General features: G+C 39.4%; 1 protein-coding gene across 5 annotated transcripts in view; it reads left to right on the top strand.

Moving 5' to 3' along the window:
* Positions 1–25,715, top strand: part of sdk2b (sidekick cell adhesion molecule 2b) — a 392,744-nt gene that overhangs the window by 229,571 nt on the left and 137,458 nt on the right. The gene's annotated exons all lie outside the window — the stretch shown is intronic.

The raw sequence follows: 25,715 nt of genomic DNA, 5'->3' as shown, positions 1-25,715 counted from the left end.
TAAGAAAAATTTAGATTGTTTAAATCTTTAGTTTTCTGATTAGTCTGCCTGCACTCAGACTGTAGTAGACCACACCAGGATTTACTTGTATAAAGAAACTGTGCAGTTTTAGACAGAACTATTTTTTCCTTCTGACTATTAAGGAAAACAAGGTCTGCTTTCAACTAAGCCTGGACAACCTAAAGTTCCACTCTAATCCTCTTTTATCTATCCTAACAGCTGTCCCAGTGATCTTTTAAGAGTGATTATGCCATTTTTAGCAAAAAAAAAACAAAAACAAAAAAAACCTGTGTTGTTTTCTTGGACATAGTTTGTGCAGAGCAGCAGTAGTTCATCAGAAACTTGACTCTGAGTTGTGGGCGTGACCGTTGGCTTAGAACAATTACGGCACCCCCTTCCTTCCCCATTGCTGAGAGCTCTCTGTTTACATGCTCTCCCACTAGCTTACAGCGTATTTTCTGTGTAGCAAATAAAATCTTTTTCAAAGGCATTTTTTTCTGCTATTGATTCACAACGATTTGAATAAAGAAATGAACTTAATGTTTTCTTAATATATGTCCTTCATTATCGGAAAAATGCCACAAAAACATGTTAAAGACACCACAAACTCAAATATGTGAAGAAGACATACTATTATCTTGTGGTTGGTATTAAAATCTAAAGCAATTCAAAAGTGCTTTAGGTTTTTAGGAATGACACATTCCTTCATCCATCGAAATGTGGAGCTGCCGTCCCCCTTTTTCTTGTCCCCGGTGTTTTGCATGCATAACCGTTAATGATTGCAGCATTACAGAACGCCTGGATCCGCTGTAGGCAGTGGATTAGTCCCTACACCAAAGTAAACAGGTTTGCATGCGTGGTCAGTGTAGTCACCGGCAAGCAAACAGAATATAAATAACTGTCATATCTGTTGTGGAATGTCAGCCCACTGATATGCCTCATTCACTCAGAAGTGCACAAGCGTTCCCACAACCGTTGAGCTGCTTTAATAACTTTGCTGACAGCACGAGCTAATCTCACTGCCTTTACAGTAGGGTTATTTCTCAAGCTTAACCTTACACAGGTCTTCATAAAACCACTAAACCTTTCTGCTCTGATAGCCACACAGAGCTCACTTACACATCGTCGTATAGCCAGACAGGGCTTTGCCACAGTCCATTAAATGGATAATAATGCTACTTTGACTTACACATAACAGAAACTGTCCCTCTCCCATCCCCTTTCATGGACTTAGTTCCACTTTGTCCCTCCACCTGATCAAAGACACTGAGCTAGACTGGAGGTCGGGCACATAATTTGAATATTCAGCCAACCTCTTTCTTGTTTCAGAACTTCAGGTTAAAGATGAAAGGCTATACAATAATAATGGCTTCTCAGTCATATACTCTTTAACTCAAAACCCGGCATGATTGATTTCCCTTTAAAAGGAAAGTCACTATTTGAAGCTTCAATCTGGACGGAAATGAATTTAATTAAAGTGGGTTTTTTTTTAAAAATGGCCGTGGAATATCTAAAAGCCATGCCGACCACCAATAGTCAGACATTAAAAAAAACACTATCTTAGAGAATGATAAGTTTGCAATAGTTAGGATGGATGACTTTTAGTTGGAAATCAGGGTTTGATTCCTAGGGGGCACAATGAGTTTAATCCAGTGTGGGTTCTTGGGCAAGACCCTTCACGTTACTCTCTAACTATATAACCACAATGGGGCCCAAGTCTAGGTCTCCCTGTGCCAGGAACCAGAGAAAAATAGTTATAAAACTTTGCATCAAAACACGGAAGTGTTTTCGTACAAATCAGCCACAATGATATATTAGAGATTTAAGTTTTGAAAACAGTGATCCCTCATTGATTGCAGAAGTTACATTAGTCTTACATTAGTCTTAGTCACATGCATCTTTGACCCGTACAGCAGGTTTTGGAGTTGTCCGGGTCCATGGTGAACACAAAGAGGTGCGGTTGCATCGTAACCCTTGTGCATTTCCTAGGCACTTTAACATTGGGAGCTGGGTCATCTAGACCCACTAGACAGTGCGCTGAAACTTTTCTCTTCAATGATTTGTGAACCTCACTGGTGTCCATGGATTACATGAAATCTTTCCACCTTTATCCACATTTGTCATGATAGGAATAACACATCAATGTAAGGGTGGGGTCATCTAAGGGAGCACAGGTGTGTCTTGCAGATACCATGAGGCTTGTGAAGCTGCCTTAAGGGATGCCATAAAAATGGAACGTACCATTGTTGTGCATGTGGTAGGTATTGACATATTTTTGTGGGGATAATGTGAGTTACACGCCCTTCTACGATATGGGTGATGCTGTTGCCTAATGCCCTGGCTCCTTACTGATCGTGCACGATGCTGCATATGGGGTGTTTGCTGGCAAACGGTAGGATGCGTGTAGGATGCCCACATAAACTGTGCTCTGATGGTCTAATTTCATTATATTATAAGTCACGGGGCACATGGGTAGGACACAGCACTTACAGATTCCCTGCACAGTTGGCAGGTTTCAGGTAGGTTGAAAAAAATGATAAATCCATACTTTGTGCCTTCCCCTATTTCACCTTTACGTACTCTGTTGTGTTGTTCAAGTGTTTGCTACGACCTATTGCGTTTAACATGTTGGTAGAAAAAATGTGGAAATCTTCAATGTAGTCAGCTTAATTTTTTACAATTATTACTGATGTTTTAAGGCTGTAAAACCCCTAAGTACACACGTCCTACACTTTTCTCTCTTCCCTAAACTCCCAAAGCTCAAACATTTGTGTGAAAATAAGTTCAGGATTATAAAAGGAAAACAAAGATCGGATCCTGATTGAATATTTGTCGATTTGGCAAACTGAACGCCTTCTGTACTGGAGACATGGCACAGAGTAGATTGATTGACATTCGTCTACAGCCAATTAGGACACAGAGTGCGGATAAAAAAAGAAATTGCTCTAAAAACAGAAGGTCCTCAAAAGGTAAACCATAATGGAGCGATGGACTACTGTGCATGTATCCACCATCATTTCTATAGTGATTTTTCCACTTCTAAACTAAGAAACACACTGTACGACTTTTTCTTTAAGCAAAAATTGCAAAGTTTTTTCACAAAGTTGGACTTTTGAGCAAAATTGGTCTCTGAACGTTGGCTATGACCTGAGTCACCAAATTTATAATACCCTTGCCGACAGTCTTGTTTGAAGTCTAGACTAGATTTTACAGACTAAATGACAAAAAACTAAGGTCCTTTATTCCTGTGTGTGCTTCACACTGTACAACTTTAAGAAAAAAAATAAGTTAAAGGTTTTAAAGTTGACATGAAAAGGTTCCGCTTGCTCCAGCTATAACCTTTTCATTGTTTGTCTATTGTTACCAATAAATATCTGCACATTTATCCAACACAGTTCCTCTATAAACTCTATTACTTTCATACTCAGAAACAAAGCCTTGATTCTCAGAGTCGACCTTTTCTTTCTTTTTGACACGCTCCCTCATTTTTCATTTGTCCTGAGGACAAACGCGGACGTTTTTTTTTTTTTTGTTTGACATGTTAAACACCACGCGCAGATAAAGACGTGAGTTCAGGAAGAGCCGAGGGGAGCATTTGCTCCAGACGTGGGCGTTCAATTTTTTTAAATCCTATCGAGCATTCTTTTGACCTCTTCCTCTAAGTTTACATGTAACCACAAGTAAATACAATTGAGTATTGACCAGCTAAGGCTAGATGAAGTATTTTTCTTCACCCTTGCTGGCCAGAAAGTTAACACTGCTGTGAAAACTGAATTTTTTATTTTTACTTTGGTGGTGGGGGGTTTGAATGAAGCGAAGGAGGCAGTGAAAGCAGAAGAAAGCCTGTTTACTTTTGATTGTAATCCTCTTGATCTGGAGAAAAAACTGAAATATTGATCTTGTTTTTCTGTCCTTTTCTGAGGGGGGGGGATCATGGAAGTCAATCGCTTTTGAACTGAACACTACAAACAACAATAATACAAACCCTTAAAACACTGTTTGGGACAAGTATACAACTCAAACAGAAACACAACAAAGGCAGATTTTGACATAAACCAAAGAACACTTGCATTTTTCCATTTTCTAAATTGAAAAAGTGCAAAAAAAAAAAAAAAGGAAATGCTTTTGTTTCTCCTGTATTACTTCCACTTTTCAATCATATTACATTAAAAGCTGAAATATTATGGGCCATCTGCCTGAGTTTCATACTTTAGAAAACAATCAAATCTATTATCCAGGATGAATGAACAGCTTAGATTTTAGTTTCTTTTTACAAACCAGCATAAGATGTGTTTTTGGATCAACCATGCACTATTCAGCCTGAAAAAAATATGTCTGGGAGGTTTTGATGTTCATAAAAATGCAGAAACAAGTCAGAATACAAACTAATAAATCAGCAATACACCCTTTGATCGTGACTTTCTTTTATTTGTCTTTTTTTTTTTTTTTACAAAAAAAAGTTTGTGAGATGACCTGTCGAAAGTAATCTCATCAGTTATGGATGATGGTTGGTGGAGTTTGTCCACACGGACAGAAAAAAACAGCAACACTAGTAATAATAGTAATAGAAAAGCTTGTCCTGGAGGGTTCGGCTGAACAAAACAAGCCTGTTTTTTTTTTTCTGGATCTGACAGAATCTGAGTTTCTTTTTCATTATAACCCCCAGTCTTCGACTTCTTCATCTCCATGGCTTTGGCAGCTCTGTCCTTAACTTCTCATATGGCCTTAGGCAACACATCAAAAATGCCAGCAAATCCCCCAAAAACAAACAAAGTTTGAGGTTTCTTATTCCCTTTTTGTTTCGCCTCCTTCAGTACAGAAGCTGTGTTTGCTCAAAACACAGGTGCGCTCTTTGCTGTGAAGCGCCGTCAACCACGACACAGACAAGACTACCTTTGACCCTTCCGTTAACTCCAGTGAAGATGCAGTAATCCACTGGAAAACACAATCTCTCCTCACAACAGGAAACCTAATAACCTCGGCGATACCGTTCAGTCAACTTGTGGATTATAGTACATCTCTGGATTAGGGCCATCTCCCTCTACATCATCTGTTTTAATATAAAGGCTTGCAGAGATTACCAGAGACACGGCACGCTCTGTTACAAACACACGGGCGCGAGATGTAATCTCATGAAGCGATTAGAATCTCTCCGTCAGTGAATGAGAAGAGAAAAAAAAGAGGCAGCAAAGGTTGGGGAACTTATTAAAAATGTCAAATGCAGAGGAGGGGCAATCTGTGAGAACACTGTGGTGTTTTCTTTAATTACAAAGCGAACAATAAATCCGTACTGTACTGGTGCAGCCTTTTGGTTGCACCTAATTTTCTAACAAGTTGGAAAGCTGTGGAACATTGAGTCACATCCAGGTACTGGGTGTGATCAAACACTGATTACCAGAAGTATTTGTATTATTACAGGATATAAATCCACGACAAACTAACTAAACTAAACCTTTAACATTGGAGTTGACCCCAACCATAACTCTTCGACCGCTTACACGGTCAACATGAATCTGCTCATTCCAACGTCGAGAAAAGCAACTTTTCATAACGACTTGGCACCAATGTGCAGTTACTAAAGTGCTGGATAGTGGTGCAAAGCTGCTTTTCTCCATTTCAGAATCCTGTGGAATGACAGTCATTTTGTAAATTGCGAAGACTTCCATACTATAACTAAAGCTCTAGAGTTGGGTTAAAAAAGAAAAAAATTCTTGGACACTACCATCCAAAAAGATGGATGCCCACACACCATACAGCCCCCCCCACATGGGGCTCCTGGCCTTCACACACACCGCCCCACTTCCCATGAGCCATCTGTTGAAACACTGGCCCTCTAGCTTACAGCCCCTCACACCCCCAACATAACATTACAGGTGAAACAAAAAAGTGAGCCGTATTGGAGCTGCACAGTTTGAGCCAGATGCCAGCTCGGACGAGTACAACAAAGACGTACATGGATCTATTTGTCTACACCTGGATGCATCGGATTGGGGCGGAGCATGGAGATTGTGGCCTGCCCAGCATATTTTCTACATCACAGCAACAAGCTTTTTAACCCTTGTGCTATCTTAGATGACCCCACCCTTACATTGACGTGTTCTCCCTACCATGACAAAGGTGGATAAAGGTGGAAAGCTTTCATGTAATCCATGGACACCAGTGAAGATCACAAATCATTGAAGAAAAAGGTTCAGCGCACTGTCGAGTGGGTCTAAATGACCCAACTCCCAATGATAAAGTGCCTAGGATAGCACAAGGGTTACTACAGAATTTAAAAAAAAATTTGTCTGCTCCGGATTCACTATGATTTGAATAAAGAAATACTCATTATATATGTCCTTCATCACTAGAAAAAGGCCACAAGAACATGTTTAAAACACTAAAAACATGAGTTTTATCAAAGTGGGTCTTTGATGACTCAAATGAAGAAGCTGGGGCTGGGATTGTCTTTAGACTTATACATTTGTTACTTTATATATATATATATATATATACATATATATATATATATATATATATATACACCATTTGTTGTCTGTACTTACCGCACTGTTTGTGAGTCCCCAAGAAAGAACACTTGTGTTTTCCTCTGTCTGTAAAGGTTTCAGATCAACCTGCCTTTTCTAATAACCATCATATTTACCGGAAAAAAAAAATGAAAAAAAATTCCCATGCCATCACTTAAACACACACTAATGTGTGTGTTTTGATGTGCACACAAACAGAACATGAACTCCCCACCATCCACTTCTAATTAGGAGCTAATTATCAAGGCAAGTGTAAACAATCTCAGCAGATGGCAAAAACCATGGCATTAACACTAATGACCTTGAGCAGTGTGAGACCAGAGGCTTCAAATCAGACCCAGCCTCTGGTTATGATGTACTGCATTATCATTAAAAGCCACACACCGCCAGCCAGGGTTACCATTAAACCACTCTTAGATAATTAAAATGAGTTTTACATCGAGAGTTTCAGCTAACAGGACTCAGGAGCCTATAGGAGTGATCCATATAGAGAATTTTTGGAGTCGCAAATCCCAGATTTTGACCAATTTTTTTCTTTCCTAGAAGCATCCATCGCTGTTTCTCTTTGCACAGATCCTTCCTACCTTTTAACCGAAACCTTATTGCCTGTGTTTACTCTAGAGACAAATTTCTTGAAAGTGAGCAGAGCCCCTGCTGATAGACTGCACAACTCTTAAGGTGAACGTTGCATTCCCCTGCTTTGTTTTGTGTTTTTTTTTCTTCCACCGCCTCCCACGCAGCTGAAACACTTCCAAGAGCAATCTGTAGGACCGCTACTTCTTGTCTCAAGTAAATGAGTAAGGAAAGAACTGAGAAGAAAAGTAGAATGAAAAAGGACACGGGTAGTTTAGACACCAAGGAACAAAGTAGAATAGTAAAAGTGAGACAAGCATGGAGAAATAAAAAGAGGAAGCAAGGAGACTACTTTGTGCCCCCCATCTGGGACATAAATGCCAGAGGCAAATGCTGTCTGGTGCCAGGCATTTGAAGAACTTTAGATGCTTTTATCCCCTCATCCAAGCTTCACAGCTTGGCCAAAAACAAACAAAAAGGTACTCTTGCCCTTTTTTTTTTCCCAATGAAAAAAAGCTTCTCCTCAAAGCTTCATAGAGATGAGTTAGACTCTGAACTAATTCATTAAAGGTGACCAATGTATCTGATAGAAAGAGCCAAGCGGGACTACTTTGACAAAAGTTGGGCCAAATTAGACTAGAATTATGTTGAAGTTAAAGACCCATTCCAAGTATTAGTATGTATGGTGTTTTTATGATCTTGTGGCATTTTTCTCATGATGGAGTACATATATTTATTTGCTGACTATAACTTTTTTCAAGTCATTGTGAATCAGGAGCAGACGGAAAAAAGCCAATTAAAAAAAGATTATTTGTTAGCATGCAGACGACTAGATCCACGTATGTCCTTGTTTTCCTCGTCTGAACTGTCCTCTGGCTCAAAACTGTATGGCTGGATAGCTTCAGTAATGCTTGCCATTTTTTGTTTTTTGTTAGGTTGGGGGTGTGAGGGGCTGTAAGCCAAAGGGGCATCATGTAAACAGAGAGCTCTCAGCAATGAGGATGAAAAAAGCTGCTCCCAACTCGAAGGCGTATTTCTATTGAACCAAAACCGCCTGGATTTTGGCTAAAATCATAACTGCTGGCTGTACCAAACAGTGGAGCACATTTAGAAAACATATTAACCCTTGTGCTATCTTAGATGACCCCACCCTTACATTGGCTGTTTTTCCTACCATGACAAAGGTGGATAAAGGTGGAAAGCTTTCATGTAATCCATGGACACCAGTGAGGATCACAAATCATTAAAGAAAAAAAGGTTCAGCGCACTGTGTAGTGGGGTCTAGATGACCCAACTCCCAATGGTAAAGTGCCTAGTATAGCACAAGGGTTACAAACATCCATTGCGTGTCTTACTTGTCCAAGCCAACTAGCGAAAAACCAATTGGAACACATTTAAAACTGCTCAAAGGATGATTAAAGGGGTTCTTTATAATTAATCAGCGAGAATAAAGAGAACATTTAAAATCAAAAGTTGATTATAATATTTTTTATTCATGATTAAGGCAGTTTTACAAGACATTTATAAACAAAAGATCGTTTTTGTAGTTATTTTTTTGTACAGCGAAGCTTTGATTTGAATAGTTGGATGATGCAGGCGAGGATCTGCTGCACTGATGTGTTGGTGAGGAAGAGCTGATGGGTTCTTGGCACGAGGTGGAGGAGAAACCGAGCCTCGTCAGGTCAGTGTGGGAAGGCAGCGGCGGTGAATGCAGAGCCATCTGATAGACGGAAGCAGCACAGGCTGGCGAGGCGGGTTTGTGGTGGGTGGATGAGAGAACCTGGGGGAGGGAGGGTTGTGCACGGTGCAGATGCAGTCAGGTACATGCATTTGGACGGGAGAACGTCACTATATGACCACACGGATGTGATCCTGCATCTAAAGCAGCGGCTGATTGGATGTCAATCCTGAGTGCTTCACCTGTCGTGGAGGCGCTGCTGGTGACAGACTGAGAGATGGCTCTGACCTTCACCGGCAAAGCAACGCAGCACAATTAGAGTTCACTTCAGCTCCACGGCTGCTCACCTCCACCTTTCTGTTGCAGAGTAATCTATTTCTGTGAAAACTTCAGAGACCTATCCACGCCAAAACCCCTTTGTAGCTTCATCCAGTTTTTTATAACCAGGTTTCGGTATCTTTCCATACTTTTCAGTTATTTTACGCAGCCATCAGCTTAATATAGCTAAAAAGAAAACATAATTTGGAACACAACATGCCCTGGAGCACCTAAAATCTGTTCCGAGTCTATCGAGTAAGAGCTTCGTGATAAACAACTGCGAGTGTTAAAGCTCAGATGGCAGGAGTGTCCTCGCTCATCCAATGTTCGAGTGGGTGAGTTAAGATGTCTTTTTTTCTCAGATCAAGAGCAAAAGTAGATGTTTTTGTTTTTTACCTAAATTGTTGCACTATTACTGTTCATCACTTATTTAAAAACGAAGAGTGTTGTTCAGAAGCTTGTGTTCTGTCTTATTTTTGTAAATCTTACTCAGACTGCAAGTTTGTTTACAACTTTTGGCGTTTGTTTCCTGCCTTCATTGGTTGGCCGTGGTGATGTCAGAAGGTTCTCCCCTTGCCCTTCCCATGTGTCTAAAGGTCCTCTAGGTTGGCGCCAGTGTTCTGCAGCGGAGTCGCCATCAGTGTGTGAATGTGTGTGTGTGTGGGTGAATGGGACTGTGACGTGTATACAATATTTATCATCTTAAAGTACACCCAAACAAATAGAAAAGTAGAAAATAGTTGGAAAAGTAGAAAGGGCTGCATGGTGGAGCAGTGGTTAGCACTCTTGCCTCACAGCAAGAAGAACCCTGGTTCAAGTCCTGGCTGGGGGGACCAATGGCAGCTTGCATGTTCTCCCCGTGGATGTGTGGGACTCCAGCTTCCTCCCTCCGTCCAAAAACATGCTTCATAGATTCATTGGTTCCTGTAAATAGTTCCTACGTGTGAATGTGAGAGTGAATGGGTGTGTGATTGTTGCCCTGCGACAGACTTGCGACCTGTCCAGGGTGTCCCCCGCCTTCACCCACAAGTGATCGTGATGGGCTCCGGCAGCCCCGTGACCCCTTAAGGGACAAAATACTTCAGAGGATGAATGAATAGAAAAAAATAGTAAAAGAAAAGTTGAAACAAACATAAAGAGGTGAACAGCGGGATAGTGTTAGAAGAAACTGGTAAAATGATGGGTAAAGCTAGGTTCACGCCGCCCTCGGCAACGCCTGTACAGGCAACCACTTCCAATCAAAAATCAATGTAAATCCAAGTAAATGTGTGTTTTGGGCTTCTGCGTACAAAACTCTTGCACTCTTGCATTTGCTTGTAGCTATACAAGTTTACAACCCTTTTTGGGCTCTACTTACAGATTTTATTAGACAGACTTAGGAGTTTCAGGAACTCTTCTTAACTGCTTCCTGATTTCTATCTCACAAATCGACAGTGTTATGTAAGTAGGGATGCATGTGTTTTATATAACATAAAAGGTTTTTATGGACATAGTTTATTTGTCTTCTCCCTCTTTGTTTTCACACGGAATATTATTGGATCGATACTATGATGGATAAAATCTTAACGATAGTCATCCCTACTGATGGATGACCCAGCTTCAACTTCGAAATGAAGTGCATGTGCAGCATCTGACAACCTACCACCCACCCAGGTGGCAGTGCTCATCCGCTAAGCCAGTGTTTTTCAACCTTTTTTGAGCCACGGCACACTTTAACCTTGACAAAAATCCTGCGGCACACCAGCATCCAAAAAAAAAGATAAATAAAACAAAAAAAAGAAAAAGCTCATAGTCTGTATTGATCTACAGCCGCTCTGCAATCTCACATGCATTTTTGTGATAATTGTTGCAGAAAAAGCTGGACGCTGCAGCTGTTTTTCTCTAAAAGATGTATTAAAAATTCAGTCAAAAGATTCAAAAACTGTTTGATGTGTGTTCGTTGTTTTAAGACGTTAAGAGGAGAGACTCATTGTGCGCTAAGACAGTCACTTTAATGCATCATGGGAGATGTAGTGCCGATAATGCGCCGACCCCAGAAAGACCAGCGTCTCTGAGCTTCATTGTTTTGTTCACTTGTTCCACAGTCTGATACCAGATTCTGTGGAAAGCTACACCGCTAAAGACGAGCTTTAGCTGGTATTTTTCTTAGAACAGAGAGACTTTTTTGCTCTAAATCGAAACAAGGAAGTGAATACTTTAACCACTTCTGATTGGTCAGACTGATGACATGTGATTAAGACTTCAAGATTGATTGGTGGAGACAGTTAAAGGGGCGGGACTTTTCCTTACACAGTTATAGCTGCAGCTAAATCACGGTACCGTTATTCTTATCAAAATGTCTTTAATAGAATAATATCAACACAAAGAAAAAATAATTTTATGATATTTCATATTCTTAACTTCTCAGTGTTTTATCAGGGCCTGTTTGAATGAACAAAGAGCTGATTTCCTGGAGATGTTAAATGTTTTTAGATCAGTTAATGAGGGCAATTTTCCACGGCACACTTGACCATCTCCCACGGCACACTAGTGTGCCACGGCACACTGGTTGAAAAACACTGCGCTAAGCCATGCCGTGTTATCACGGCTGTTTGAATGGTGAACTTGTGGGAATCGGTGCTACATTGAAAAGGTTTTTCTTAAGAATTTCTTGGCCTCAATATGTAAGACCCACTGCACACAGCGAGACATTAAATGAGGCGTGTCTATCACCACATTACAACTGCCTCCATATCACGGAAATCTGTAAAGTAAAACAAACACTGTAAATGACATCCACTAAGTTATGAGTCCAATGAAAACGATATTTAATTTTATTTTTGCTACTTTTCATTTCTTGGATTAGAATGAGAGCTTTCTTGTTTCTCGATTTAAATTATAATCCGACAAACTCCATTCAATCTCAAATTGTAGACTCTGGCTTGCTGTCTTCTAACAGATATCTTCATATTAAGCATTTGCGCTCCAGTCACTCATACGGTCTTTTCATAAATCCAAACAGGCCTGCAGCATTAGCTTTATCTCCGCTCTCTTCCTCTAGTATAAATTGGATACACTTTATGGCACAGGCGCAGAGCAAAGGGGCAAACTCATTTTCCACAGCTAAACGGAGCTGCTGTAGTTTCACAGAGCTCTATAAATGCACATATATGATGATACAGAGCTTTTATTTTATTTATTTATTTATTTTTGTTTCATTTCATTCACTCATAAGTATTAACTGCCAAAGAACAATATGGGAATTCCAGGGTTTTAAAGGCTTACACAAGATTGGGATCCCTTCAAATCAGACATTGTCTTCTTCTCAAAAAAGGCAAAAAGTTCATACATTAGCAACTGGTTTATGATTTGGAAGAAAACATAAAGGTAACGTAAAAACCCACTCTGGTAAAAATTGAATTTTTGCTGTTTCTTCTTGTTCTTGTGGCAGTTTTGATGGAGGACAAACATAAAGAAAATTTAGCTTTTTAAGTACTTCTATATTCAAATTGATGTGAATCAGGAGCAAAAAAAAATGCAGTTGGAAATAAACTTGGAGCGTACGCTGGGCGGGGCCACAAGCTCCCTGCAACCGGGGAGGGGAAAGGGGGATGGGGTGGCCAATGATTTCCTACCCACAACTCAGAGGTGAATTTCTATTGAACTCCTGCCGCTTTGCACAAACTTTGACCGACTGAACAACTTTTAAATTTAAATTTTAAAAAAATAACTGCCACATCAGTAAATTCAATCCAGCTGAGGCAGGCATTCTCGCAAGACTGACAGATTGCTGTGTGATGTCTCTTTATGAGCGCTGAGATTTTATGCAGCTGGATTGAAAATAGCCACTCTGAGCTGGAGTGCACCTTACGTAAATGAAAAAAGGGAAACTTTTTGTTTTCTGCATTATTCTATAAAGCGCTAGAGCAATGCGGTCCACAAAGAGCCGTAAAGTGGCTTTGCGTGCGCGTTTCCAGTGTCCACTTTTGGACAGATACTCAGCAAACAATGTGTGTGTGTGTGTGGGGGGGGGGTGGGAGGCAAATCTGTCAGTCACAGCAAAGCCAATGCACTTCCATTTGAAGAAGCTGTCAGTCACCTGAGAGACGCAGCGGTGGCACGGTTGTCACCGCTGAGAGACATGCTGAGCAGAAGGGAAGAGGGAAGGAGGGCGGGAAACTTTCTGAGTCAAGTAGAAGAAGGGAAGCTGCCATCTTTCAGGGACGGTCTTTCCTGGTCCCATGGGACCATGTTAAACACATAAAACTGTTTCATTTTGGGATTTGAAGTTAATTCCATTCAAATCTGAAAAAGTTCTCCAAAATCAGTGAAGGTTCCTCAACTTTACGCTTTTCATGTAAATTGTTGAATTAAAGACCCATTTTGATCATCTTTAGCTCTACTTTCAAAGTGTTCCCAGTGCTCCTTTAATTAAGATTTTGACATTTTTAGCCAAAATAAAAAAAAGAATGTGTTGTTTTCTGATACGTAGTTTCTGCAAAGGAACAGTAGTTTATTAGAAATGTATCTCAAAGTTGTGGGTTGAACCGTTGGTGCGTACTTCTGCTAGCTTACAGCCTTCACATCCCTCAACAAGACATTAAATAAAATCGCAAGCAATATCGGAGCTGTCCAGTCGTTTGGTTTTGAGCCAGATGCCAGTGCAGATGAGAAAAAAAAAAGGGTATGGATCTTTTGTTTCAAGAAAAATAATCTTATCAAGAAGGTTTTTCAATAGCAAAGTAATCTCTAGTATCACATGTCTTAGTGACAAAGAATTTTTTCTTTTTCGTGAGACCGTTATTTTTATCCTACTGTCAGTTTTGTTTTTGCTTATTTCATGAACATTTGCCAAAGGGATGAGAACTTTTGAGCATTTTTTAAGATCCCTGCAGTATTTGCACTCTAAAAACTCAGTTTTATATATTTTATTGTATCCATTATTACAATTTTTTGTCTTTTTAAAAATATTTTCATTGAACATTTGGTAAGTTTCTATGTATTTTACACAAAAACTGGTCCCGAAGCTTAGGCTTTGCATGAAGTGCACACATTGTTACTCATTTTCTTTTTGTAAACACAAGTAGAAAAGTCATGCTTGTTGTTGTTGTTGTGTTCTTTTTATTTCTTTGTCTGGACCCAAGAGAAATAAAGTCTTGGCCAAATGTCTCCTTGAGTCCAGTTCCATCTCCCATCTTGACACAGCATGAATAAAAGATGGAACAAAATTGCACTTGGACTTGAGATACACATGTTTCTAAATAAGTGGATTCATCCCAAACTGTTTGGAGTGCTCCTATTTGAAAAACATGTTCATGTTAAACCTTAGATACACACAGTCAACAATAAGCATCATTTTTAGGGCTTTAAACCTTTGTCTCTACAGTGGATTGGCACCAGCAACCCCATGCTGGAAAAAAAATGTCCTTCTAAAACCAATTTAAATGATGTTAAACACAAGTGAAAGAAATCTGCCAATAGAATTTGTCTTTGTAAGAGTTCTTCAGATGAGTTGTGATGTTCTGCTCTTTGAAGACTTAATTGAATCCAGCTATTTGCCATAAACACTCATATTTGGGTACATTGCTCTGGTAACTGGAAATATAATGTCTTTGAAAAAAGTATGTAATGTTAAAAAAAAATCATTGTATTTCTTTAAAGTAGGTACTTTTAAAGACATTAGTACATGATTTTCTAAAACAATATCATTCTTTAAGGACTACAAAATTCCAGCTATCCTTTTTCTAGACTAGAATTACACATTTTCAGATAAATCTGTCAAAATTAGATGAAAATGATGAACCAAAATGCTAGTTTTTGAGAGATATTACTTCAAATAGGATTTTTTTCGAGATTCTAGAAGATTCTCAGCAAATTTTAAGATCTTATTGAAAAGTTACAACGAGTAAGTTCATTTTTTCTGTCTTATATCAAGTGCAAAACGATATTTAAACTAGAAACTGGAAAAAAATACATGATTTCAGATCTTTGCAGTGCATGACCCCAAAAGGTATTCAGCAGGATCCGATGATGGCTGGACTGATGCTTGATTGAACAAGTTTTGTTAGCCAAAAAGCCAAAGTTGCCTTGGAAGGATGAGAAACTGACCATCTGACAAAATCTCCCAGTGTATAATAATCCCAGTATCGTGCAGCTGCTAGCATGTCTTCCTATGAGCCCATTTAGATCCTTCTATGACAATTTCTGTCTGCACAAGACGGATCCCAAGAGTCCCGTGTACAGTTAAAACCGTATTCATAAAAGCACACAGATCCTCACACAGGAAGCTCAGTGAATTATTCAAGTCTTTCACAGAAGCCTCGTAGAGATGTTGATGCTCTTTTTGATAGCAGCCTCAGTATGCACAAGGATTCAACAGAGAAAATCTGAAAGATTAAAGCATCTCTCCTCACACAGCCTGCTCCATATAAGCTTTTGTAATAGTCCGTATTAGTCCGGCTTCATTCTCATGCCTGGCATAAAGACGAAAATACTGTTTAGATCCTACTGCTCATCTCTCAAAAAAGTAATTTTACCATAAGAAGTCACAGTACAATTGAGACAGATGGTTAGTTAATTGCTTTTTTTTTGGGGGGGGGCTTGTTTCAGCCTTTCCTTGACATTACAAACAAGTCAAAACATTGCAGTCTCCATTAACCACGAATGGCTAAGCTCTGTTTTAGTCTTTTTCCTATGAAGGGCGATCATTTATAATTGGGTAGCTCAATGGCCAAACTTCTTTATCTTTTCAAAAGGCTCTGAAAAGTTCATGACTTACATAAAAGATCATATATTTACATATATTATTCTGAGTTGCCCGGTTAATCACTTGTTGAGCCAGTATTCTTATTGGCCACTCGGAGCATAAGCATCAGAATCAGAAAATAAAGAAAACCAACTCATTTAAAAGGGTATAGTAGAAAACCTGAGCAGCATGTCGTTGTTAGCGCTCTTGCTCACAGCAATAAGACCCTGGTTTGAATCCCAACAGGGCCTTTTCTGTGGGAACTTTACTCGTTCTACTCTTTCATGTGTGGCTTTTCTTCAGGGACTTTGTTTCTGCCCCCAAATGCATGGTGTTGATTGGCGGTTCCAAACTGTCCCTAGGAGTGAGTGTGTGGCCCCGCAACACACTGGGCGATCTGTATCTGGGTTGGCCCCTGCAACCCCACGACTCCCAAAGGCATTCAGTGGCTTCTGGAAACGGATGGATGGTGGAAAAATTGGGATTCTAAGATCAGGAAATTGTAGGATATGCTGTGTCCTATTCTTTAAACACAAAATATTCGAGCTGTATTGATTCATTTTGAACAACAATCCAACGCATATCATAGTTTGTGGTTACTTTTCCGATTCACAGTCAATATTAGTTCATTTAGAATGATCCAGTTTACTGACCTTTAATCAATTCAGGACATCTTTAGCCAAAACCGGTGTGACTCTCAGATAAACCCCTGGGTAGATGAAGATGACGATTTCCAGATCCCTTGCATTTCTTGCAAGATAATTAAGTGTAAATTAAATATGTTTTAAAACAAATAAATAAACAATAATGATATTGTGCCCCAAACTGTATTTTCCCAAAATTGATCAAATGGATTTATTGCCTTTTGGAAGATGTTTGAAATGGTTTAAGTCAATTCGATTACCAACTTGCCTCAGACAGATGGATCTGGTTTGATCATAAGAATAGAAATGGATCCATGGTTACATCCCTTCATAATAGTGCAGGATTCTTTTAATTATGATTTTGATTTTTTTTAGCCAAAATAAAAAACAAAAAAACTGTCGTTTCCAACAACCAACATCTTTCATGCAGCGTTCCAGGTTTGCTAAAATGTTCTAAAGTCACAGAATGAGCCTCTCATTCAATCTGCTTCAATGGTAAATGTTCTGTTTGCTCATTCCGGTGCCATGTTCTGTTGCATCGACATTCAAATACAAATTTTACTGGCAGTAAGGCTTCTGTTGCATGAAATGTATGTGCGGTAAACAAAACTTTTGTCTTCCTCCACAGCCTGATCCTTAAACTTTATTATGGCGCACAGAAAAGTCTTTGTATCTCCAGCTTCATTTTCTCTCCATTTTCCAATCCAGTTTCATATTTTAGCCTCTTGATTTTTTTCTTTGTTCAGTTTTTTCCCCCCCGTGACCTGAAAGTAGAGGCACAATATATTGTGGCTTGAACACAAATAAAACCAGAACGAAAAGTAAAGGAATGAGAGATTATGGTCTTTCTGAATGGCCACAGTGAAGTCTCTTTCTGAGTCTTTGCAGTACAAAAACTCAAAGAACAAACATTGATTTCTGCAGGACCACAGATGACAGCAGCAGGGTTTGGTTATGCAACAGCCATTAGATTAAGGTTATTACGTTTTTCTTACCTAATAATAAAGAAAAAGAAAAAACGGAAAATGTAACCAAAATAATCGTACTTTTCAATAATTTCAAAGAGAGATGCACTTGATGTTAAGACAATGTGCACATGATGAGCATCTCAGGTCTTTTGATGAAGTAACAGTATGGTTTTGAAATAGTTTTTGTTCTTTTTTTTTAAATAAATCTCCATTTTTACTAGTCTCTAAAGCAGGGGTGTCCCCACTTTTTTGGCTTTGAGCTACTTTTGAGACGACAATGTCTCAAAGATCTACCTCTCTCTCTCTCTCTCTCTTTCTCTCTGTCTCTCTATATATATAGTATTGTGACTAAAATACTGTTTAATAGACATAGTATTATAAACAATTTGTACATAAAATTGTTTTTGTACTGATAACTCAAAAACTACACAGTAAGAGTACACTAAATACTTTAGTATTAACAGATGAGGCGTTGTATTACAAAATGAGAAAGCAGTGACTATCGTATTTCATGCTCTGCTGTAAACCGTGCTATGGGGGGAGCATGGCATTTTCTAAAGTGCTGCTGGTTCCGTGGGCAGCTCTCCAGAAGCGCATGCCACAGGAAAACATGGCTGCCTCATTGAGTTTGGATCCATCGGGCCGGAACCGCGGAGGCTTGAGGTGCGATCCGGGACTTGACGTGCTGTGGGGCAAGTAGTGACTTTCTAATGACAGACAGAGTTTGCGCTCAGTGTATTTAAACACGCATGTGCAGTGACGTTTGTATCAAAGGATATTTGATTGGCTGTTCTGCATGTCAATCAACTCCTGTACTTCTCAGTGAGGATTTTGATTTGCTAATGGATTTTTTTAGAAGTATATTTTGATTTTTTTGGTTATTTATCTTTGCTGGCCTGCGATCTACCCTCATGTCCTTGAAGATCGACTGGTCAACCGCGACCGATGTAAGGAGACCCCCTGATCTAAAACCTTTATCTCCATTTGAGTCATTTTAGAGCTTTTCCTGATTTTCCCCAAAAAAGGCATCCAGATTTATGATAGGAATAGCACATTTTACTACAGATTTCATTTGTAATGATACAATCACACCAAACATGTGATGATGGTGTACTGTTTAGCGCATTTCCGCCACCTACAATTGGAAAAGTCTTAGTGCGAAGTGGTGCAAATCTTGGTTCAGGCTTTTTCTTTCACAGTTCTATTTCAGTAAATGAAAGACTTGATGTCATTGAATTACGGCCGGAATTATCGTTTGATCAGTTTTCAAGTGCCTTAAATTAAAAGGACCCATACATCACTGCCAAAGCAGGTCCCTAGCTGGTCAAAGTTCAACCTGGTTTTACTTATCACACATTTTATTTTATGTAGAGCCTGTAAACGGTAGTAGAAGCGGGATTGAATCTAAAAAATCAAATCCGAAACTACAATTCCAAAATTGAGTCCCCTAGAAATTTCCCAGAAGTCTATGCGAAAAATATGTGTACATTGATGCTCGCTAGACTGGCAAATATAGACCACAATGCATTGCGTCGCAACAATTTTTACCCCAAAAATGTATTTAAATGTATCTTTTTTATAAACCATCTTCGTTTTTATTTTCAGAAGACAGTGGATTGATAAATAAATGTCGTAAAACGCTCACATCAATTAGATTTTACCTTCGTGAAATCGATGACGTCATACTGTCATCGTGAAAAAAAAAACAACTAGTGAGCATGCTTTTAAAATCCAGGGCACTAGAAAAAAACTATAAAACGATATAGTTTTATAGTAGTTAGTAGTTAGAGTGGGAATCGGACATGGTCTTAGATGTAGCGCGAGAGTATTAACGCAGAAGTCCGCATCTCGCGTTTACATAGACTTTTCATTGTAGGTGGGTGCCTGAACGCTGGTTGCCAAAGGGCAATATGAACATAGCTAAAGCTACTTTACGTTACATTTGGAAATTTTCTTCCTTTTAAACATTTTTTACTACTTCCAAATCCTGACTTTTACTTTCCACGTTTCATGAAATATCTCTTGTTTTAAGTTTGTGGAAAAAAATTCATTTTTCTTTGAAGTTATAGAAAAAAAGAGAGCTATCCGTATACATCATCCATGTGCCCATCCGCACAGGCTTTCAAAGAAAACTGCAGAGTATGATGCATGGTAAGATAACACGTGTGCCTGTCTAAAACACCATCATCCTGAACATGTATAAATAGCTTTCCTGTATAAAACATTAAAAGGTGTAAAAAAGCAATCCAATGGTAATTATGGCGAGAAAACACAGCATGAGGTCAAAGAAAAATGTTTAGCGGGAGATAAGAGAGACCTAATTGGTTTGCTGAGAAGCGAAGAGCCATTCATTCGCTGGGCTTTATTTAGACACGTCCTTTCTTAAGTGATTGCAAAGGAGACAGAATAATGATCACATTTATGGAGGGGAGAGGTGGATCTGGAGCTTCTGTGGCGTTTGTGTGTCTGGAGAAGACAGAGGGGTTCTCCTTGTTTATACACATGCCTCAGTCTCAGCGTGAGAGTGCGAGCGCCGGGCCTCCAGCAGAGGCGGGGGATGAGATGGATGAGGTGTGCAGTGCGAACGCACGCAAACCTCTTTCCACCTGCGTGCCTGGGTGGTTGCCGGGGCTCGTCTGTATGCAGGAGAAAGAAAAAAAAAAAAACGGTGACCGGCGACCACCCGCCTGCTGTTTGCACTACGGCGACGGACTGGCACATCAAATGTGTCCCTCTGCAAAGCAATCCGCAAACACGGCAACAAGCAAACTTCTTAAAAAAATGAGTTTTTTCGGCAAAAAAAACATGCAATATTTGCAGCATACACAAAAGGGCCTAAATATTCCTGTTCCTGCTCATTAAATACTCCATCTTGACTGAACTGTTTTCTCTAAGAAGGAGAGTTTCATCTGGAGAGACGCAAGATAACAGCCTCTCATCTAATCTACGTCCCCTATCAAACGCTCCTGCGAATTGACCTGCGCTAGTCATCTTCACTAAGTGGCAGTTTACGCAATTATCCCTAAGATTTCTCCTTTAAAGTAATCACTCAAATGACTCCTTGTTATGCAGCAAGAAATACCCCCACTTTCATCTTAAAAAGCAAGAATGTTTCAGGCCTGGGGTGTTTTTTTTCTTCTTCTTTTTCTTACTAAAACTTTCCAAAGTAGTACATGTTTTTTCCTGTCCGTCCGTCCATCCAAATGCTTTTCATTCCCCCTATAGGTAGCTTACATCACAATTGCTATTTGGCTGCATTTTTATTTTCGTGTTTTTTAGTTAAAGATTTTTCTCATGATGCAGGACATGTATAAAATAATAAAATGGATCCATGGTTACACCCCACGGAATAAAAGTCTGTTTCTGAGTGTTTGTTTATTCAAAAAAAGGAATGATGAGATATTAGTGTAGGCCTATACTTCAGTGCCAAAAGCCTTGGCCACAAATCTTAAGCAAAATTCTAATGCCGCTTTCATTTTGGCTATAAAACGGCATCGTCACAATTAAAAGACCACTGGGAACGATTTTAAAATAGATCAAAATACAGTTGGAGTGGAACCTTAGTGAAGACCTAAAACGTTTGCATTCAAGCTAAAGAAGACTTGCCTGCTGTGTCTTTAGCTCAGGAGGAACTCTTTCACTTCCTTGTTTGAAGCATTTTTGAAAGATATAGCCAGGTCAATTCAGCAGGTGACCACTAGGTGGCATGTGCCATACTCCAGTATAAACATGAAAAAAAAACCATCTGTGCAAAGACCTAGTATCCATGAAAACCATTCTACTTTTAATTTCTTTTAAGATTTTTTTTCCCTCCTTTTTATAAATTATTGCTTAAATATAAAAAAAAAATTGGCCGCATGAATCAGCAGCTCTTAAGTGTGATTTAAAGTAATCCAAAAACTGTTGTTTGCTTTTTCTAGCCTACTTACCTGCCGTGTCCAGCAACAATGATAAACACAAGGGCCAAAAAACCCCAAAAAACACTCATTTCAAATGATAAAAATCAATCTTGCACATGACTATCCGGTAAACCAAGTGGACCAAACAGGACGACAGTAGAAAAGACGGGAGTCAATCGTTTATCCCGCAAAAAAAAAAAAAAAGTGTTGAGGATGTTTTTCTACAGGAAGTCTTGCTTCTGCTGATCAGGGGGAGGCGCTGGTGAGTCTGGGGGCATCCACAGGTTAGCAGGAGTTTGTAGTCCAGACCAGGGGCGGGTCCTGGTCCAGATGTGGCTATGGAATGCTGGGAATCTTGTGAAGCAGTGGTTGAGAACTTGACATGTCAAATTGTGGTAAAAAAAAAAAAAAGACAATTGACTGACTTGGTACAAACTTGAAGGCTGGATCCAATCATAAACTACAGTAGAACATTGACTGATGGAATCTTAAATAACCTAATGTGTGATCGTGATTGGATACAGGAAGTTCCAAATATGGTAATCCTCCTGATGTCAAGCAGAGAGAGGATCAAGGATGTCTTCCCTTTTTTATATATTTCTGATGCCGTTTAGTCACAAAGTCTGATTGTAATTATTACAAAGAAACAAAAATGTTCCGATTTGAAGATTCTTATGTTCATAAAGGAATATAAAGCTCAGCTTCCCTTTTTTTCTCCTATAGCTGGGACTGTTTAACACTCCATATAACCTTCATAAGGATCAATAGAGAAATGTTCTAAATCAACATAACATTTGTGAAGGTGCAGGACTGCATGCAAGGATCTGCATGTGATAAGTTAGGTGTTATCGCAGGAATTAAATCACCACATTGTTGTGATCGCTTCAATGCAGCTGCTCCGTCACATATCACACTAACACACCTTAGACTGAGCCACCATTTGTCGTTTACTCTTGTTTCTCTTTATCACAGGATTCTCACTCTGTTTAAAAATAAATCCCCCCCTCCTCTCCGCTGGTAGTAATAAAAGAAGCAACGATTGATGCTAAAAAGTTTGGGGTGTTGTTGGAAATCTGTGTAAATTTTGAATTGGACTAAATGACAACTTTCCAGTCTTAACCCTTGTGCTATCTTAGATGACCCCACCCTTACATTGACGTGTTCTCCCTACCATGACAAAGGTGGATAAAGGTGGAAAGATTTCATGTAATCCATGGACACCAGTGAAGATCACAAATCATTTAAGAAAAAGGTTCAGAGCACTGTCTAGTGGGTCTAGATGACCCAACTCCCAATGGTAAAGTGACCAGGATAGCACAAGGGTTACCTTTGACCAATCAGGGAGTCTAATTTGATAGGGACGTCCTATCCGGGTAGCATCCTTTTTCATTAACAGAAGCACGAACTGTTTTTAGATTGATCATGGAGAATGTTTTTATTAACTGTAGTTTGTACCCGACTGGAATTCTATGACACCAGGTCTTCCATATATCAGAAAGAAAAAGCCTGGAGCAAAATTCATAAGATTTTCACCACTTTCGCACCAAGCCTCTTTCAATTGTCTAAGCCAGGGTTGTCAAACTCATTTTGGTTCGGGGGCCACATTCAGCCCGTCTGATCTCAAGTGGGCCGGACCATAACATAAAAGCAAAATAACAGCTTTGTTTTAGTTTTTTTTTTACTCAATTTGAAAAAATGCCTCAACCAAAATAGTAGCCTAATCACTTGGGGCCAATGGATCTTGAATGAAATTAATTTCAGTCAAAAAAAATTGGTCTATTTAATTTTATACAGACTGAATATTTTACATCTGACACTGAAGCAATCCAGAAACTTTTCTTTATGGTAAATCTCTTAGTGGTGCTGAATGTTATATTCTTTGAACACTGCAACCTGTTGATAACATACCAAGCATGGGGGTTTTGCATTCAGCTTCGTGAAAGAAAAAAAAACTGTCCATTTTTCCTGGAAATCTTTTCACTTCACTTTACTTTTTGACAACATTTTGGTCATTAGGGTGTTGCTACTGATCATCCTTATAGCAAGATAACAGCGGTAAGGCTCATAGGGAACCAAAGTGCATCTTACCCAGAAACAGAGCTGTTAGGTTTCACTTTTGGCACATGCAGAGATATGCTGTTTCACCTGTTTTGCCTTGCCTTTGCTCCCCCTAATGGCGGAAATGCGCATTTCGGTAATTTCTTTAAAAAATCATAACTCGCCACAGGAATGGACTACAAACTTGCTTTGTTTTTTAACTGTCCTTATGATTTTTACTCTTCATGTGTGGGCTGGACTTAACCACCTGGCGGGCCGTATGTTTGACACCCCTGGTCTAAGTGCTAATACCGTGTAGCAACAGTTCAGCGTGAACACCATATGCTAAAAGTGTCGTCACGTTCTTGAGCCTGGTACACATGCCTGATGTGAATGTAGCATTCTGGAGCCTATCCCAGCTACTGTTGGTTGACAGGGTTATGGCCTGGACACTTAGTCCCGCAGTGGAAATGTTGGCAGCCTGGTACAAAGCTGACACAACTCCTAATGTTAAAGTGCTATGGATAGCACAAGGATTAATACATCGATCATTTCAACTATTTTGGATAATTTAGTACATAACTAACACAATAGACAAGAGAAAACTACAATTAGTAGAAAATAATAAGCGAAATATTCTATGCTAATATTTAGTGCTCTAAACCATGTGAACAAGGGTCAAATAGCACCATGGGATTTTGAATAATATCATCTAAAAGAAGTTAATCTTGAGATGTGTCATGCATGATTTGAAACATATGATCCCAAAACACAGTACCATAACACAGGAATAGATTTGCCTGCATAAACATATTAGAGCATAAAATGCTTAGTGTTCTGTGCTGCACACTCCACCGCTTGGGGGATTTTTCTACCCGGACGTTGTAGGAAATTAAACGAACTTGCTCCTGAGTAAGCATGCAAAAGCAATAGGATGCAAACATTCAATTCCAAGCCTATATAGATATGTAGATCCATCTATCTATCTATCTATCTATCTATCTATCTATCTATCTATCTGTCTGTCTGTCTGTCTGTCTGTCTGTCTGTCTGTCTGTCTGTCTGTCTGTCTGTCTGTCTGTCTGTCTGTCTGTCTGTCGGTCTGTCGGTCGGTCGGTCGGTCGGTCGGTCGGTCGGTCGGTCGGTCGGTCGGTCGGTCGGTCGGTCGGTCGGTCGGTCGGTCGGTCGGTCGGTCGGTCGGTCGGTCGGTCGGTCGGTCGGTCGGTCGGTCCGACACTTTTCAATGTTGGAGCAAAAGCAACTATAATTTTAAAACCATATTATCACAATATTTTTTTTTAATTTTACACAAAAAACTAACAATATATATGTTTATTATACTTACACAAAAAGTGAACATGTTGAAGTTTTATTACTTTTTCTTTCGTCTTAATCAAAAATGAAGTCTTTGAAAACTTTAACAAAAATGTTTGATTTACTTTTAGATGATTAAATTGTTTCAATTTAGTTTAAATGTGTCTGTTACCCACTTCACCTTAACCCTGTTTCTTAAATGTTTTTATTACTTCTACTTGAACTTAATCTTTTATTTTTCAAAAGTGACTCAAGTCTAAAAGCGAATTTGTCCTTCAATCCAGACTTTATTAGAAAAGTGTTTCAGTCAGAACGATGACTTGGACCAAACTTTGGGATGTTTGGCTGCTAATAAACACAACCTTGAAGGAGAACTAAACTGTTGACCTCTGATTTTATCAAAATGATTTAAAAACTGTTTAAATGTGTGTTTGTTGTGGTTTCAACACGTTTAACAGAGAAGAATCATTGTAGCGCAGAGATGCTGTCACTGTAACCCTTGTGCTATCTTAGATGACCCCCACTCTTACATTAACGTGTTCTCCCTACCATGACAAAGATGGATAAAGGTGGAAAGATTTCATGTTATCCATGGACACCAGTGAAGATCACAAATCACTGAAGAAAAAAGGTTCAGAGCACTGTCTAGTGGGTCTAGATGACCCAACTCCCAATGGTAAAGTGCCTAGGATAGCACAAGGGTTATCACAATGCATCATTGGAGATGTAGTGCAAAAACTGACACGGAAGCCAGAAAGATTTGCGTCTCTGAGCTTTTTCCATGGTCTGATACCGGATCCCGTAGAAAACCACACCACTAAAGACGAGCTTTAGCTGATATTTCTGTTGGAACTAACAGACTTTATGAGCAGAATCGGAAGAAGGAAGTGAGGACTTCCATCCGAGTTGCTCAGCTTTTGTCACAATTTCAAAAAAGTCAAACAGGATTCCGACGCTTGTCGGAAGGCCAACAGAGGCCAACAGTGACGCGGCGTCATAAAAAATAAATAAAATTTTGTGCGCATGTAAGAAG

Source organism: Oryzias latipes, chromosome 19 (assembly GCF_053564925.1).
Source record: "Oryzias latipes strain Hd-rR chromosome 19, Olatipes_Hd-rR_3.1".
Classification (NCBI taxonomy): domain Eukaryota; kingdom Metazoa; phylum Chordata; class Actinopteri; order Beloniformes; family Adrianichthyidae; genus Oryzias; species Oryzias latipes.
This window is presented reverse-complemented; position numbering and strand designations above follow the sequence as displayed.